The sequence below is a fragment of the Notamacropus eugenii genome, chromosome 7 (assembly GCF_028372415.1).
Source record: "Notamacropus eugenii isolate mMacEug1 chromosome 7, mMacEug1.pri_v2, whole genome shotgun sequence".
Lineage (NCBI taxonomy): Eukaryota > Metazoa > Chordata > Mammalia > Diprotodontia > Macropodidae > Notamacropus > Notamacropus eugenii.
The window spans coordinates 34,875,977-34,895,113 of record NC_092878.1 but is presented as its reverse complement, the minus strand read 5'-3'; the positions used below and the strand labels follow the sequence as shown (position 1 = coordinate 34,895,113).

Below are 19,137 nucleotides of genomic sequence, written 5' to 3'. Positions count from 1 at the left end.
CCTTAGACATCATTTTATAGGTGGAGGAATGATGTTACTTATCCTGAATCATATAGGCACTGAAAGAATTCGGACTGCCTCCTCAGAGTATGGTGTAATCATGTTGTTCAGTCGTTTCAGTCATAGCTGATTCTTGGTTACCCCCCTTTGGGAATTTCTTTGGTTTGTCATTTCCTTCTCCAGCTCATTTTACAGATGAGGAAACTGAGGCAAATAGGGTTATGTGACTTGTCCAGGGTCTCTCAGCTAGTAAGCATCTGAGGCTGAGTTTAAACTCGGGTCTTCCTGACTCCAAGCCAGGCATTCTCTTCACTTCTATCCACTCTCTACACTACTACTAGTAGTTTGCTACTACTGAACAATAAGGGCTTTAAAGTTGGCAGTGAACTTTGCAAATATTATCCCTAGAAAGAGCAATATGTGTCGAGTCATGGGACCCATGACTCTGATCCCAGCTTTGGGGCAAGTGACTTAACCTCTTGACCTCAGTTTTCTAGTCTGTAAACTGAGGGTTGGACTCCAGGTCACCCAGTTACCAAACAGCCCAGCAGGGATTTGAACCTAGCTTACAGCTCCTGAACTACCACCCTCAGATTCCTGGTTCAGGTTCATTGCTTTTTTCAAGCACCAATCTGCAAGGCAATGGCATTTTTTTTTGTGGCCTTAAAACCTGGTGTTCTCCTTAAGCAGAGGGTGGGTCTGACAAGCTGAAGAATTGCTTCAGAAGGATAAATTCCTGTTCTGTTTGCAGCTGCCACAGGATAAATCCAGTCCAAGTCTCTGAAGGGTGAAGCTTACTAACCAATCAAGGTGGGCTGGCTTCTGGACTCAAGAATCTCTGGCCAATGGGAGGGTCTTCGACATGCCCAAGCCTCTGCAAAGAGAGTCTGGATCTAGGGGGGAGTGGAGTGTGGTGGTGGTGGAGGGAGGCAGCAGGTACCAAGTTCCAGCGTGTTAAGGTTGGGCCTCATCTACGTCACCCGTACCAAGCTGACCTTACAAGCAACGCTGTCTTCCTCTCTTTGTGTAACATGTGGGAGACAGATTTGGCTTCTGCAATTTGGGGTTTCTTTTTTTAAGCAGACCAATATTTTAATAGTATGACATTTTCATCCAGGCACCGTCTATTGCAAAGATGTCAAAAAAGGGCTTAAGATCTCAAAATAAGGACGTGTGGCATGAGCTGAGCTAGGGTTTGGGGATGAAACTATTGGAAATGAGCCTTCTCCCTCAATGGATGAAGGGGAGAAAAATCCCTACCCACCCCAGCCCAGCCTTACCATACTTTTCCTCTACTTCCCTACCCCCTTTCAGAGATTGACTTTAATGGTCCAAGTGGAATGACCATCCTACCTTTGCAAAGGCTGAACCAAAGAGCCAGAAGCGAGAGATCGATAACTTCCTCTGTCTGGTTTCCTTATCTGTAAAATGGGTGAATTTAGAAATGAAAAGGGCTGGAAAGATTATTTAGTGAAACCAACCTTATCTCAGGAGAGAGAATCCAGAGGCCTAGAGACGGGGAGAGAAAGCTGCCAAAGTCACACAGGTAGGGTACAAGCCCAGGTGGGACTGGAACGCGGGGCCCTTGGCATCGGAAGGAGGGCATGCTGGCCCCAAGGAAAGATTTAACTGCCTCCAAGGCTCCTTCAGGTGCTGGGTGCCAAGAGTCTGGGAGCTCCTTCCTTTTCCTTAGTGCCCACACGCACACACCCTGTTGTGTGCTAATGACTCCACCCTCCAAACTGAGTACAGGGGCACCCATGAGGCGGGATCACCGTACCAGGGCTGCCTGGTAGCCGAGGGTTTCCAAGGAAGCCTGTGGGGTGGCTGTGGTCAGACGGTGCTGAGGCTTGTGAAGGGGGAGGGGGGGGTGTGTCTGTCTGTCTGTCTGCCTGTCTGTCTGCCCGTCCGTCCATCCGTCTGCCCTCCCGCCCGCCCGTCCGTCCGTCCGTCTGTCCGCCCGTCCGTCTGTCCGCCCGCCCGCCCGTCCGTCCGTCCGTCCGTCTGTCTGTCTGCCTGCCTGCCTGTCCGTCCGTCTGCCTGCCTGCCTGCCTGTCTGTCTGTCCGTCCGTCCGTCTGCCTGCCTGTCTGTCTGTCCGTCTGTCTGCCCGTCCGTCTGTCTGTCTGTCTGTCTGCCTGCCCGTCCGTCTGTCTGCCTGTCTGTCTGTCCGTCTGTCTGCCCGTCCGTCTGTCTGCCCGTCTGTCTGTCCGTCCGTCCGTCTGTCTGCCCGCCCGCCCGCCCGCCCGAGCGTCCGTCTGTCTGCCCGCCCGCCCGCCCGTCCGTCCGCCCGCCCTCCCGCCCGTCCGTCCGTCTGTCTGCCCGTCCGTCTGTCTGCCTGTCTGTCTGTCCGTCCGTCCGTCTGTCCGCCCGCCCGCCCGCCCGTCCGTCCGTGTGTCTGCCCGTCCGTGTGTCTGCGTGTCCCCGCTACCTGCAGCGCCTCCCCCGCCCCGTTCTCGGACTGGAGGGGCTGCCCGGGCTGCCCCGTGGGTCCGGCCCGACTCCGTCCGTCGCGGGGGTGGGGAGGGAGGCTGGGGAGGGAGGGGAAGGTCGGGTGTGGGACAGCCCCCTCCGAGGCGCAGACGCTGAGCCCCGAGGCCGGGCAGATGACGCCGGGCTGCTTCCTCCGCGCCCAGGACTGAGCCCGTGCGTGTCCGTGGGAGGCGCTGCCCGGCGCCCGATGCCCAGCACTGCGCGCAGGACGGCGCTGCCCCCGCCTCAGGTGCGTGCGCTCTCTGCTCCGGGGTCCGCTCATCGCGGGGAGCCCGGGCTTGGGGAGGGGCTGGGGGGGAGCGGGAGCGGGGGGCTGCGCCTCCCTGGGCGCCCGCGGGGCTGCTGCGGGGCAGAGGACCCGGGGGAGTGGGCGTGCGTGCCCCCCGGACTGCCCGGGGGGCGGAGGTGGGAAAGGGGGGCACCCGCATCCGCGTACGGCCGACCTAGCCCAGGCCCTCGGGGGGGAAAGGGGGGACATCCACACCCGCAGCCCCAGGACCTGGGGGGGAAGTGTCACCCCCACACACGCAGCCCCAGGACCTGGGGGGGAAGTGTCACCCCCACACACGCAGCCCCAGGACCTGGGGGGGAAGTGTCACCCACACACACGCAGCCCCAGGACCTGGGGGGGAAGTGTCACCCCCACACACGCAGCCCCAGGACCTGGGGGGGAAGTGTCACCCCCACACACGCAGCCCCAGGACCTGGGGGGGAAGTGTCACCCCCACACACGCAGCCCCAGGACCTGAGGGGGGAGTGTCACCCCCACACCCGCAGCCCCAGGACCTGGGGGGGGAGTGTCACCCCCACACACACAGCCCCAGAACCTGGGGGGGAAGGGGGGGACACCCACACCCGCAGCCCCAGGACCTGGGGGGGAAGTGTCACCCCCACACACGCAGCCCCAGGACCTGGGGAGGGGGAGGACCTGGGGGGGGAAATTCACCCCCACACACACACATCCCCAGGACCTAGGGGTGGGGGAAAGTCACACACACACACACACACACACACACCACACACATACCACACACACACACACACATCCTGGCTTGGCAAACCAGAGCATCCTTAAAGTAGTCACAGCAGGGGAGGAATCTGCAGTCCAGGGAGAAAAGGGAAATTGAGGTCAAAAATTAGCCCCCCCACACACACACCCCTTCCCACTCCGGATAGACTCCAGCGGGACCCCCCTCCCAATCCCCTCCGCACTGATCTGTGCCATGGCCCAAGCCGCAAACCTCCAGCCCAGTCACCATTTCCCCCCTCGTGAGCCGGTGACAACTTTCCTCCCCGGTGCTGGGGCAACCACATTTTCCCCTCTCAGGAGGGGAAAGGCCTGAGCCTTCCGTGTAGAGAGAACTTGGGGACTGTTATAAACAGAAGTGGCCTTTGGGGGTGCAGGGGGTACAGTATAAATGCAGGTGTGAGGACGGACAGCAGTTCCTTGGCTGTTCTAAGCCAGGATGGTCAGAGTACAGAGAGAAAGGAGTCAACCCGAGTCCTTTAAAGATCCAAGGGGCAACCCATACGTGGGAGAATGGTCTCCAGTGTTCCTTCAGAGAGTACCCTGTGGGTCCAGTGTGAGGGGACCTCTGTTCCTTGGGGCACTGCCTGTTGAAACCGCTTGGGAGGCAGGGAAGCAGGGAGGCCGAGGACTGTACAGAGAATTCAGCAGTTTCATTTTAGCTGAGCTTCATCCCCTACTCCCATGTATTGTTTTTTCGTTCTCTTTCTTTGTACCTCTATGCTTAACACAATGCCTGGCACATAGGAAGCACTTAATAAGGGTTTGTTGACGGACTTATTGACCACATCACAGCATAGCCAGCCCTTTGTCTAAGCTGAATAAATGATCCCCTAGATATTGAAATGTTAAAAACTCCAGGAAAGATTTTACTGCCCCTGTTCCCTCCTGCCCACCCTACCCCATGTCTGTCCTCTCTTGTTTCTGGAACCTGAAATTTCTCTAAGATACTTAACCCTTTGGGTGGTGATGCTCTCCCCTCTAGTGTCACTTGCACTGTCAATCACTCTGGAGAAGGTGGGGTAGGAAGTCATATTAGATCACTGATACTTTAACGTATCTCCCAGAATTATGGATTTAGAGCTACAGGGTCCGACCACAAAGGACCATTCAGTTTAACTCCCTCTTTTTACAGATGAAACCAGGGCCCAAAGAAGGGACTTTGCTAGACTTACCCAAAGTTATAGGATTGGAACCAACACTTTCTTGCACTGTACAACAGTTTCTGTTTGATCTTCCTGTCTCAGGTCACTTCCCTTACTCCAGTCCAGTCTCCATTCAAAGTTGCCTTCCTAGACCATAGCTCTATGTCACCCCCTCCGCTTCTCAGTGAGCTCCAATGGCTTCTTATTCCCTCCAGAATCAAATATGTCCTGGTCGTACATACACATATATCCTGTTTAAGTGTGTTCTTACCCCACTAAAATGGAAGCTTGAAGGTGGGAGCTAGTGTTTGGCAAACAATAGGTGTTTAATAAATGCTTGTTGACTTGAACCACCCTGCCAAGCCTTAACTATGTGTGAAGGACCTTCCATATGTTATTACATTTTATCCTGCAAGGAAAACAACAACCCTCTGAGAAGGTCAAAGCAGGGGTTCTCATCTTTATTTTACAGATGCAGAAACTAAAAGAGAAAGTTATTCAATTAAAGTCACATAGCTAATAAGTGGCAAAGCCTGGAGTGGTCCTTAGGTCTTCTGATTTCTATCATTTATAGTCCTAAATGTTAGTGCAGTAAGGATTTTTCATAGGATCGTAAATTTATATTTTACAGATGAGGAAACTGAGGCACAGGGTGATTAAATGACTTGCTTTAGAATCAAGTAGATTCCAAGTGTTAGAAGGGAGCACAGTAAACAACCCCCCAACAGTGTGAAACATGCTCACCTTAAATAAAGAATAATACCTGTTGTGAAATCAGGAAGGCCTTTATTAATGTTTACATCCATTCATCCTGAATGGACAGGTAGCCTCCGCAGTAAGGTTACAGGAAGATGGGGGCTTCTTATACTGTTTTCTGAACTTTGGATCTCCCGAGACACTGTCCCCTGGCCATGTGACTGCATGTTCTCCTCTCTGATAAGCCCCTCCTCACACAGCTCCTTGGGCCTGCATATTAGTCTCTGACCTCTAACCTGTCCATGCTAGACCACAACCCTTATCACCCAGGAATGTGGACAACAGAACCTTCTTACGTCCCGCACAAGTCTTTCTGACTCCAGGTCCAGTGCCTCATCCATTAGGCCATGATAACTCTCCTTTAGTTTTAGCCCTTCTTAACAAGATGCTTTATTTAAGACAGACGAGAATAACCTGCCTACACCTGCCTTCCCCCCCACATAGGCTATGATCAGTCCAGCACTTTTCTTGGGGGGGAGGAATCAGACTCCTTAGTTAGAAACTAATCAGCTGAATCCAGGGAAATTAGCAACCCCTGGCTCAGCTCAATGAGCTTCTCATCTGCTCTACATTTCCCTGGGGAGGGTTGTGTGTCTAGGGCCTGTTTCCTAGTGGTCAAGAGTAATTGCTGTTACATTTTATCAGATTATTAGATGATGATTAGGGAAGCTTTGGGGGAGGAGAGAAGGCTGGTACTTTAATGATGGATTGCAGAGGATAGTGGGAGGGGACCCAACAGTTGACCATAGAGTTGGGCTGTAGGAGCGGGCAGAGAGGCCTCACTGGAGTTTAGAGTTTAAGAGCCCAGGATATGAAAAGTGGTCTCCAGCCTAGGTGGAGATGCTTGCTATAGCTTTCTGAACTTTCCAGCACCATCAAAGCCCCATTTCCCCCACCCCTCACCAGACCTACACCAGTACCTCCCCTGTCCAGACTTCTCCAGTTGTTGGATTGATTGGTATTAGGGATTGAATTCCTTTCGTTGCTTCTCAGTCCCCTCCTAGGCAGTGAATTCTCCAAGGGTGTAGACTGTGTCTAGACAATATCATTAATGCATTCATGCAACCAGCCCTTATTGGGCAATTTCTATTCAATTTAATAGAGTTCTGGAGTAAAGTATTGGCAAAACAATGGGATTTGGCTCAAAAGACCTGGGCTCAAATCCCAGCTCTGCTACTTACTATAATGTATGACCTTGGGCCAGTCATCTCACCCCTGAGCCTCAGTTTACTCATTTGTAAAATTAGAGAGTGGATTTCATGAATGAAGTTAAACAATTTATAAGCATTTACCAAACAACTTCTACACACCTTTATAAAGGCAAACAGAAAATAGGAAAGAGCCCCTGCCTCTGGGAGCTTCTGTGGGAGACAGAGGAGGACCCATATAGAGTGGATACTAAATATATACCAAAAAATACAGGGTAACTGGGTGGGGGGGAGATGCTAGCAGGTAATGAGAGAGTAGATTCCTGGTGGAGGATGGAGGATGGCCTGTGCAAAGACATCAAGGTGGAAGTTGAGTTGTGTTTGAGGCATAGCTGGTAGGATAGTTTGCCTGGAAGGTAGAGAGTGGAAGAGAGTATTGTGTAATAAGCTCAGAAAGAAAGATCCTCCCTTCCTCCTCCTCTCCTTCCTTCCTTCCCTGCTTTCTCCATTCCTTTCCCTCCTTTCCTTCCTCCTTCCTTCTTCCCTTTCATCCTTCCTTTCCTCTCTCCATTCCTCTCTCCCTTCCTTTCTTTCCTCCTTTCTCTCCTTTCCTCCCTTCTCCTTCCTTTTCTTCCCTCTCTCTCTCCCTCCTTGCATTCCTTCTTCCCTCCCTTTCTCCTTTCCTCTCTCTCCCTCCCTTCTTTCCTTCCTTTCTTCATACCTTCCTCTTCTTTTTTCATTTTATTGTTCCCTCCTGAGCCTGAATCTCCTCTTTCCCTCAAAGTTGGGAAGTCTCTCCCCAGCCCCATCCCACTGCTGATCAGCAAAGGAATATTGACCTGCAAAGTTCTAACCAGGGTGGGCACATGTACAGGACACATACAAAGCAGATACAAGGTGACTGCAGATAGAGAGGCACTAGGAGCAGCGGGACCAGGAAGGTCCTGCAGAAGGTGGGACTTGAGAGGACTTGTTGAAGAGAGAGATGGGAGAGCTGGTTCAAAATGTGAATGAATTTGCTTAGACCTTGTCTGTAGCCACTGGGAGCTTTATTGACGCAAAAGCAGCCGGCCTGAAATTTAGCAAGGAGCTTAACAAAGCCTTGTTGTATTCTTCCTTCCTGTCAAAGACCAAGCCATCAGAGACATGATGACATGACTTGCACTTGACTTTGTTTTGAGTGAGGGAGGGCTGTGCAGGTCACCAGCCTCACTTTTCCTCCAGAGCCACCTGAATCCAGTGCCTAGATATTCATCAGGATGACTGGAGATGACCCAGGATGCACTGGGAGACCTTGGACCCTTTAGGGCAGGGTCTGTGCAGGACCTCACTTAGGGTGAGATAAACCAAGGCAATGATATAGGAAAAGGACTAGACTTTTGCAGGATGATTTTAGGGTTTCCTTTTGGGGGGTTGGAGATAAGATAAAGACTCCGGTAAGGACTATGAATGACACAAGACAAAGGAGATAAGGAAATTCCATTCCCTGGAATGAGAGGTGGGGACGAGGAATTTTATGGTCCCTCCCAGGATAAGGGGAAGTTTTGTGGTAAGGGGAGACTTTACAGCACCAAGGGCTTCACAAAGTCAATCCTTAACATTGTATCCACATCAGACTTTAAAAAACAATTTTTTTAATTCAAAATTTTTTATTCTGAGCTCAAAAAGGAAGAACATATCCATACGCACAGCAGAACAACCAAAAAACCAAAAAGATTCTTTATGAAATTCTGAATCTCCTTTTCATGCTTTTTTAAGCTTTTAAGTTCTAAATGTTATTTTCAAAACTGTTGCTTGTCTGTGTTTCCTTCTGAATTTCCTTGTTCTCTTTCGTGCATTTAAAACATACTTCATTGACCCTCTTTTTTTTTCCATCGCTATTGCTAAGTCCCCCTCAACTCCCCAATTAAAAACTGAAAGAAAAAAATTCCTTGAAACAAATAAACATAGTCAAACAAAATGAATTCATACAATGATCATGTCCAAAAGTAAATATCTCTTTCTATACGTTGGGGGTAGCAGTTAATCATAGATCCTCCAGAGACCTGGTTGATCATTGAACAGAGTTCTGTGGTCTCCCAAAATGTTCTTTTCTTTAAAAAGAAATGAGTTTTTATTGATATATTTTTTAAAATGTCACCCTAATTTACCCCTTCCCAGAGAGCCATCCCATATGACAGAATTTTTTAAAGACATAAAAAGAGGGGGCAGCTAGATGGCACAATGAATAGAGCACCAGCCCTGGAGTCCAGAGGACCTGAGTTCAAATCCAAGCTCAGCCACCTACTAGCAGTGTGACCTTGGGCAAGTCATTTAACCCCAATTACCTTTCCTTCCTCTTCCAAAAAAAGAGAAAAGAAAAAGAGAAATATGTGGAGTATACAACACTTAACAAACCTTTCACCTCTGCAAAGCATTGGGTGGAATCCTCTTTTCATATCACTTGTTTGGGTCCCTGCTTGTTTTGATATTCACTTTTGATTTGGGGGGAGGGGGGCTTCTTTCTATTTACCTTGTTGTAGTCCTTGCATATAGTGTTTTCCTGGCCCGGCTTACTTCACTGTGCAACAGTTTGTGTAAATCTTTTCACACGTCTGTAATTCATAATCACCAATCAATGGGCATCTACTTTATTTCCAATTCTTTGCTATCACAAAAAGTGTTGCTAGAAATATTTTGTTGGATTTGGGGACTTTCTTCTTATCGATGATGTCTGTAAGTATTGGGGTGGGAAACCTATGACCTTGAGGCCACATGTGGCCTTCCAAGTCCTTGGGTGAAGAGACTGAGTCAAGTTTTACAGGACAAATCCTTCTATTAAGGGGATTTGTTCTGTGATGTTGGGATTCAGTCAAAGGGATGCACTTGAGGACCTGGAGGGTCACAGGCTCCCACCCTCCATAGATCCCTTACCTAGTGGTGTAGGTCTAGCAGTGGAATCGCCGGATTGAAGAGTATGGACATTTTTGTCACTTTATTTGCACAATTCAAAATTGCTTTCTCAAATGGCTGCATGTATTCGCAGCTCCACCAACATCGTACCAGTGTGACCCTTCTTCCACAACCCCTCCAATATTGATACTAACCATCTTTTGTCATATTTATCAGTTTTCAGAATGTGAAACCTTGAGGTTGTTTGGATTGGCCTTTATTTTATTTCTAGTGATTTGAGCATTCTTTCATACGGTTGTTAATGGTTTGCAATTTTTCTTTTGATAATTCTTCCTATCCTTTGACCATTCAACTATTGGAAAATGGCTTCTGGCCACATTTATCTATATCTATAGATATCCATATCCGTGTGTGTATACATATACATATATACACGCACCCGCATGTACACACATTTCCTGTACACATATATGTTAATTGTTTATATAGCTTGAATACCAAACCCTTATCAGAGAAATTTGATACAAAGACTTTTCCCCCCCAATTCATCCCTTTCCCTTCTTAACCTAAGCTCATTAATTTTGTTTGTACAGAAGATTTTCAGTTCCATGTGATCAGTTAACTATTTTTTCTTTTGTAATTGCCTCTGACTCTTGTTTGGTTAATAATCTGTCTCCTACCCTTTGCTTCTCTTTTAATTTTTTTTATGTCATATTCTTTAATATCAAGGTCATATATCCATCTAGAATGCACTGTGGAGTGTGGGCTAAAATGTTGATCTAAGCCGAATTTCTCCTGCACTTGTTTCCAGTTTTTCTAGCAGTTTATTAACTAAGGAGTTCTTTCCTAAGTAATTTATATTTCACAGCTTACTGAACATTAGTATTGAGGTTCATTGCTTCTACTTCTCTTGTATTGTCTTTTCAATTGATCTTTCTCTCTGTTTTTTAGTTAATTAACTGATATTTGTAAGGCAGTCAGGATTAAGTGACTCGCCCAGGGCCACGTAGATAGTCAGTGTTAAGTGTCTGAAGTCACCTTTGAACTCAGGTCCTTCTGACTCCAGGGCTGGTGCTCTATCCCCTGAGCCACCTTGCTGCCCCTTCCTCTCTGTTCTTCAACTAACACCAGATGACTTTGCTGACTGGGGCTTTAATATATAGTCTGGTGATTTGTGATCTCCACGACATATCCTTTCTCCTGTTCACATGTCCATCATCCTGAATCAGCTTCTCACCACCTTTGACCTGGACTATTAAAATAATCACCTAATTAATTAGTTTCTCTTCTTCTAATCTCCCTTCCCCCTGCTCCAATCTCTCCAGTCTAAGACAGGGAATGGGTATGGCCACTGTCTTGTATCCTAACTGACTAGTGGTTCCAGATTCATTTATTTCTTGGAAGAAACTGCTAGACCACATATTAAGCAGAATGGTATCATGATAAGAATTTCAAGTTAGACTCTGGGTTCTCATCATCTGTTGGACTTTGAGCAAGCTCCTTCATTTTTTTTAGAGGTTTTTAGAGGTTAACTTCTAAGCACCATTCATACACTGGAACCAGTTATCCTAAGCAGCCATATCATAGCCCAAACCTCTTATCTTTATCCAACACCTCAAAACCCCTTTGTTGAATCAGGAAGTGATTTTCTTGCCTTCTCTTGCCCCTACCCTAAAACGGTAGTGGGATGGTCATCAGCTCTGAGCTTTTAGGCACACAGGATTCAGTGGAGAAACAAGCAGCACAGAACCAACTGAGGACCAGGTGCATGGAAGGGGCAATCAGCCTAGGAGTTTTGGAGGAGGTCACTAGAGTAGTTCTTTTGAGATGGTAACCAAGAACTTGGCAAGGGGAAACTGAGACTTTACAGAAGTCAGAGAATTATAGGTATGGCCAGTCAGTCAGTAAACCTTAAGTGCCTACTATGTGCCAAACACCGTGCTAAGCTCTGGGGATATGAATACGAAAAAAAGAAAAGTCTTTGCTCTCAGTGAGCTTTCCTGCCCTCTGAAGTGCTAAGAGCCATGGTACCAAACCTTCAGGCAGCTAAGTGTTACCGTGCTGGAGGTCAGGAAAACTCATCTTGCTGAGTTCAAATCTGGCCTCAGATGCTTACTAACTGTGTAACCCTGAGCAAGTCACATACCCTTGTTTACCTCAGTTTCCTCATCTGTAAAGTGAGCTGAAGATGGAAATGGCCAACCACTCTGGTTTCTTTGCTGAGAAAACTCTACATGAAGGCACGACTGAAATGACTGAGCAACCAACCAAAGCTACAGCCGTCAGAGAAGTCCTTTGTAGAAAATCTAGGTACCATACTGAGGCTTACTTTGGGCTGATTGGAGATGAGAAGTACCCTAAGAGTTTAGCAGAGAGAGGGGGAAGGCACACTGAGTGAAAGCCGTCTAACGTGTGCCCCGCTAACAAGATCCTTCCTTCTCTGATGCACACTTGAGCTGTCTCCAAATTACTTTGCACCTGGGACTCCACCTTTCTTTAGTGTCATGGACCCCTCAGCAGCCTAGTTCAGCCTATGGACCCCTTCTCAGAATAATGCTTCTAAATGTGTAATAGAAAATATACATTTACAAAGAAACCATATTGAAATACACTTATGAAAAAATGAAAACAGCAAGTTCTTGGACCCCAAGTTAAGAATGTTGGGGCTGAAATCTTTGGGGGATAAGCAACTTCCCAGTGTGACTGCTCAGACCATCCCTTATCCTCAGGGTAAGAAACATGGGAAATTCTGTGTTGGTCCCATCACTCTCCCAGTGGCATGCCCTCAGAGAAGAGGCGTTAGCATGGATAGGATGCTTCAGGCAAGCGGCCGCTACCAGCCTCCTGGCACTTGTGCCAGCACCAGCTGATTTTATGTCTGATTTACATGATTTCCTGTGCTGCTTGTCGTTCCAGGTACATTCTCTCTGTGTCTCTCCTGCAACGCCCCTCTTTCAGTCTCTGTCTCTCCTCTCTCTTTCTCTGTCTCTCTGCCTGTGTGTATGTGTCTCTCCTCTCTGTCTCTGTCTTTGTCTCTCCCTCTCTCCATCTCCTCTCTCTCACTATGTCTCTCTCTCCATCTGTCACCCTCACCATTTGCTACAGCTGAAGGAAGGGCCACAAAGAGGAAGGATGCAAGACTGCAGGGGGCCGTTGTGTGGGAGGGCCCGTTCACCTTAATTTGTATTGTCCCTGTCCTTCGCCTAGCAGCTGCAAAATTATGACAGCCAATTTAGAAAATTCTGTAGCTGCTTGCTGCTTGGGGCCTCCTTCAATGGCATGGGGCTAATGAGGCCTCTGCTGTTATTTCAGACCCAGAACCTACAACAATTCTGCCAAGCTGTCCTGTAGATGAACATCAGGGTTTCCTAAGTAAATATATGTTCCTTGGAGCCGGATATGTTGCCACCCAGGAGTGAAACAGCTCTTGTTTTCAAGCATCTTGCCAGTGATAGATTTTGCATTCAGACAGCAGACCTTATATTTGTTAAAGCTCTTCCGAGATTGTTTAAAATGCTCAGAGTACCCATCCTCTGTCTGCAATAAGCATGTATGTAAAAATAATTATAATAGCTAAGAGTTATAGAGTGCCTACTATGTGCCAGCCACCCTGTTAAGTGCTTTACATTTCATCCTCACAATCCCGAGATGCAACTACTATTATCCCCAATTTATAGATGAAGAAACGGAGGCAAACAGGTGAAAAGACTTGCCCAGGGTCACATAGCTAATCAGTTATTTGAGGCTGAATTTGAACTCTGAATTTGAACACAGGTCTGCGTAACTTTAGGCCTGACCCTTATCTACTAAACCACCAAACTGTTTATAGATCTGATTCTCCTGCCTCTAGAACATGGGACCCGTGGAACAACTCCCCCAGGTATAAGGTGCTCTCTTAATTTACATATATTTAATACCATACCTTATGAGAGCCTTCTGATGTACTTACTTCAACTAGTCAATCAAATAACACAATCCTTAGTTTAAAGCGAAGGCATTTAGTGAAGTAGCAGAGTAGCAGAAATAGCAAAAACAAAAACCTCTTGCATAAACCTGAGGCACCTCCAACAATTACAAATGCTATCTGTGGAAAGAGTGGACATGCATAGGGATCAAAATGGGGACATACAGAGAGAAACACAGAACCAGGTCTAAGCATGAAGGGCCACTTATATACTGAACACTTGTGGCCCAGTGCTGTATACAGGCCCTGATGTCTTCTGTTCTTGGCCAGGCTAGCACATTATTTCTGTGGTTCTCTCTGCATCTGTGTGTGTGACTATGCATTTAAGCGTGTGTGTGCACATATATGCCAGCCTCTTTATCTGGGCAAGGGACTCCACTGGTTTCAAGGTCTTTTCTGAAATACTCCTGAATACTGACTTGTGAATTTCATTCCTTCAAGGCCTCCAGCTGCCCATCTCACTTCCAATCTGATAAGAGTGTGGTGACTTCCAAGCCTTTTTCTGATAAAGGTAGGCTGAAGCTCTTTTGTGAAAGCTAGGAGCTACCATGTCTAGTCAACAGAAGTCCGGCAGCACCCTGCTCCAATGCACTCAGCCTAAGATTAAGTGTTTTCCTTTAACCCCTAGGTTTGGGGCTGAGATTTCCATTACTTATTTGACTTAAGGTTAGAAATTCCCAATTTCCTCTCTGGTTTGCCATGTAAATGAATTTAAGCTAGGGAAAAAAATGACAAGAAAATTTAGCCCAGGTATTAAATCTTTATTGTACATATCTGTCAGCTGCTAAACTCTATAGAAAGGGTTCTTTTTAAAAAAAAATTTTTTTCTCAATTACATGTAAAAAAGATCTTTTGATTTTTTTTTTATTTTGACTTCCAAATTCTCTTCCTTCCTCTCTCCCTCTGTTCCCCCTCCTTGAGAAGGAAAGCAGTTTGATTTGGGTTATATATGTGCAGTCATGCAAAATGTATTTCCATACTAGTTGCAATGGTAATTTAAGGTTAATGCTGGGTGGGGGAAAGAGTTAAAGATCTTCCCTGACCATTAATAGGCCTCAATACCTTCTGTTAATTTCTATTGCGCTACTGGGTCAGAGGGTCCTGCCCTCTGACTCTGAAAAGTGTATCAATACTCTGAGGTGAGGTTTTACTCTGGAGCTTACTCACTGGAAATTTTTGTTTGGCCAGACAAGACTCTGGGTAGCCGTTAAGGAGCCCCCCAGCTTTGAACACCTAGATGTTGGTGCTTCTCTCTCTAGTAACTATGTCTGTATGTAATGGTCCCGACAGCTGGATCTGTCTGTTGGATGTATGTATGTAATGGTCAGACAGCTGGATCTGTCTGTTGATCTGTGTTGATTATGATCAGACAGTTGGAAGCCCTGTCTTCCGGTCTTTATTTCTCTGTTTATATTTTCTCTGAAGTTCAAGGTGCTTTCCCCTGAACTAAATGAATGATCTATGTGCTTGATTAGAGTAGATTGCTGACCCCTCAAAAGTTGCTTTCCTTTTAGAAAAGCAGATCTGAGAACCTGTGCAGCAGGCCAGCTGTGCATGATGGGGTCCTTGCTGTTACACTAGCTATGTTACAAAAGAAAACACAGACAAGCAAAAAAAGAAAAACATAGTTTAAAAAGTTTGCTCCAATCTGCATTTAGCCTTTTATCAATTCTTTCTCTGGAGGTGGATGGCATTTTTCATGATAAGTGAACAGATTCTTAATATGAGGTCCACAGACTTTCTAGGAATCTATGGATAGATTTTGGGGTTCTGTGAACATGGATAAGGAAAAAATATATAGTTACTAACCTCTAACTGAAATCTGGCATTTCCTTTAATTATTTAAAAATATTGTTCTGAAAAGAGGTTCATATACTTCACCACAGTGCCAAAAGAGGTTCTTGAAGCCACAACGTTAATATTCTCTTCTCTGTAGCTTTGACCCCTAGAATACTTCTCTGTCTCTGTGAGATTCGTGACCTTAATTTCTCTCAAAAGTTTCTACAAGAGAGCTTTCCTTAAGTCATTTTGTGCTTCTAACTCTTCTGTCTTTACCCCAGCCTCCCAACTCAGGCTTAACTAACAAAGTAGCACCTCCAGCATGTTAGAACCAGAAGGGACCTAGACATCCTCTAGCCCATTTTACAAAAGAAGAAGTCACACAGTTAGTGACAAAGCTGGGGCCTGAACCTGATTTCTAGTCTAAAAATGTGGAAAACTGGAAGCTTTATGTCAACACACATAGGCAAAGCACTCCAAGGCAGCTGAGAGACAGCTGAAAGTCCTAGCCCTGTGATTTCACAAATGAAAAACCTGAGGCTTGGAGAGGAGAGATCTGTTCACAGCCATGGCAAAGCTAGGACAAGCACCCTGCTCCAATGGACTTTTCACAGTTTATAATTATTATCATTATCATCTCACATTTTTATTTTTTTGCTCAGGTGTTCAGTCATGTCCTACTCTTTGTGACCCTGTTTGGGGTTTTCTTGGCAAAAATATTAGAGTGGTTTGCCATTTCCTTCTCCGGTTCATTTTACACATGAGGAAACTGAGGTAAACAGGGTTAAATGACTTGCCCAGGGTCACCCAGCTAATTAGTATCTGAGGTCAGACTTGAACTCAGGTCATCCTGACTCCAAGCCCAGATCTCTATCCACTGAGCCACCTCATTGCCTCCAAGGCACACAGAAATTAAGGGACTTGCCCAGGGTCACACAGTTAGTGGGTGTCTCAGACTGGATTTGAACTCAGATTTTCCTGACTCCCAGTCCAGCAATCTATCCCCTGGGCCACCTAGCTGCCTCTCACATTTATATATGGTTTTTTCATTTGGCAAAATTCTCACATTATCTAATTTGAACTTTTACCTGATGAGGGAATTGTTCATATCTCATCTCTCCATTTTACAGATAAGAAAACTGAGACTCAGAAAAGGTCCCATAGCTTGGAAGTAACAAAGTCAACTTTCAGATCCAGATTTGACTTCCTGGTCTAATGTGCCTTCTACTAGCCCACCAGGCTTCCCTTCACTGCAGAGCCAGCTAGCCAGTTTTCTCCCATATGAATGCATACCATGAATCTGTTACTCTCAGCATTATTACATTTAATTACCATTTATTATGTGTCCTAACCAATACCACAATGAACAGAATAACGCACCCTCAGGGTTACACTGAGTGCTGCTCACACCCAGAGGCTGGTTACATTTCTCAGGCTGTAGCTTGACCAGCCTCATACCAGAAAGACTGAATTTGATGGGCTGGCTGAATCCCTGTTACCTGGGATGACTTGGGAGCCTCATAACCGCAAGGAGGACATGCAGAAGCCTTTCAGATACCTTCCTGCAGGCGTGTTTTTCTTCATATGGCACGCAGATGAAATGGGCTTAGTGACTCTATATCCGTATATGTTGTTCGGTCATTTTTTGGCTTTGTCTGACTCTTCGTGACCCCATCTTCTTGGCAGAGATGTTGGAGTGGTTCGCCATTTCCTTCTCCAGCTCATTTTACAAATGAGAAAACAGGCAAACTGTGTTAGGTGACTTGCCCAGGGTCACAGAGCTAGTAAGTATCTGAGGCCAGATTTGGACTCATGAGAGTGAGTCTTTCTGACTCCAGGCCTACTCTAGCCACTGGGCCACTTAGCTGCAGTCATAAGACCTGGAATTAAATCCTTATTTGGGCGTTTTCTATTGATGTGACCTTGGGTTTAACACTTAACCTCCCTGGGTCTCAATTTCTTCACGGCAGCTGACGACCCAGTAGTGAGAGCTGAGAGCCTGGAGTCAAAAAGACTTGAGTTAAAATCCTTTCTTTAAATCCAACCTCAGACCCTTGCTAACTGTGTGATACTGGGCAAATCACTTAACCTCTGTCTGCCTCAGTTTCCTCAACTGTAAAATGGAGATAATAATAAATACATTTCTGTTCCAGGTGAAAGAATTCCTAGATGCAACTCTGCTCCAAATCTCTTTATGCCTGTATTGTGTAGTGCAGAGAACACTGGACTGGGTACCAGGTGGCTGGGTGTGCAGGTAACTTCACCTTTCTGCCTCTACATTTCCTCTCCTTGAAATGAGAGGTCTCAACTCATGTCTGAGATCCCTTCGAGTTCTTACATTTTATAGTTCTATGAGTATGTTCCATTGAGACCTTTATCACCTTTTGTCAGGTGGCTCCCAGACCTATATATCCAGCCCTAACTCCTCTCCTGAGCTATAATCCTATGTCGCCAACTACTTTTTGGAAATTTCAAACTGAGTGGTCCATACGCAGGGGGCCTTCTCCTGTAGTTCTGATCTGTATCTTGATACTGTACCCAGATGACTGGCAGAGAAAGTGAGGCTGATGACTTTGCACAGTGCTGCCTCACAAATCCAATTCACTTGCATGTCATGGCATCCCTTTCCTGATGTCATGGCATCCCTTTCCTGATGTCATGGTCCTCTTCAGGAACAAAGGACAAACTGCATTCATCCATAGGCATCTCAGACTCAAACTCATTATATTTTGTCCACACACACCCCTTTGCTAAGCTTCTCTGTTTCTCTTTTGTTGGGGAGGTACCATCATCCTTCTAGTCATTCCGGCTTGTAAACCCTTAAAGTGTCTTTGATTCCTCGCTCTCCCATGTCACCCAATCTTGTCATTTCTGTTTCCCATCATCTCTTATGGACAAGATAACTTCAACTTGATTTTAGCTTCTGTCATCTGAACTATTGTAACAGCATTCAGTCTCCCTCCCTTAATCCTCTGCCTACTGCAATCTCTTAACCAGCACAGTCATGTAACTTCCCAGGAGTGTGCTCGTAAATGTTTAATAACAATATCTCTAGACCAAAAATGTACTGTACGACACACTTTTAAGTTTAATCTGTATTATTTTCTCCACCACTTTTTTCCTTTTTTTAATGAATTTATTTGTTTTCAGTTTTCCACAATCACTTTCGTAAGTCTTAGATTTTCTCCCCCTCCCTTTCTCCTCCCTCCCTGAGATGGCATGCAATCTTATATGGGTTCTGCACATACATTCTTATTAATAACATTTTCATATTAGTCATGTTGCGTATAAGAATTAAAATGAATGGGAGAAACCATGAGAAAAAACCAAACAAAACAAAACACAACACAAGAGAAAATATTCTGCTTCATTCTGCGTTCCAAGTCCACAGTTCTTTCTCTGGATGTAGATGGCATTTTGCCGCAAGAGTCCTTTAGGAATGGTTTAGGTCCTTGCATTGCTGTGAAGGGCTAAATCTACCAGAAATATTCCTTGCACACTGTGGTTGTTACTGTGTACAATGATCTCCTGGTTCTGCTCCTTTTACTCAGCATTAGTTCACATAAATCCTTCCAGGCCTCTCTGAAGTCTTCCTGTTCATCATTTCTTATGGCACAATAGTATTCTATTACATTCATATACCAGAACTTGTTCAGTCATTCCCCAATGGATGGGCATCCCTCGATTTCCAGTTCTTGGTCACCACAAAGAGAGCTGCTTTAAATATATTTGTACACATGAGGCCCTTTCCCATATGATTTCTTTGGGATACAGTCCTGAAAGTGATATTGCTGGGTCAAAGTGTATGCCTTTGAGCCTAGTTCCAAATGACTCTTCAGAATGGTTGGATTAACTCCCAGCCATGGGTGGGTGCAGTCCCACTAACAATGAATTAGTGTTCCAATCTCCACCAGTCTCTTAAGACAATCAACAAA

General features: G+C 46.1%; 1 protein-coding gene across 4 annotated transcripts in view; it reads left to right on the top strand.

Annotated features, from left to right (window-relative positions):
• The first annotated feature begins 2,570 nt into the window (after positions 1-2,570).
• GPR68 (G protein-coupled receptor 68) overlaps positions 2,571-19,137 on the top strand; it is a 50,691-nt gene continuing 34,124 nt past the window's right edge. For 2 of the 4 annotated variants that reach the window (XM_072624550.1, XM_072624547.1), the window contains exons 1-2: positions 2,571-2,720; positions 13,865-13,934. The gene's annotated coding sequence lies outside the window, so the exon portion shown is untranslated. The remainder of the gene's footprint in view (positions 2,721-13,864; positions 13,935-19,137) is intronic. The other 2 variants (XM_072624551.1, XM_072624548.1) reach the window with 1 other exon arrangement.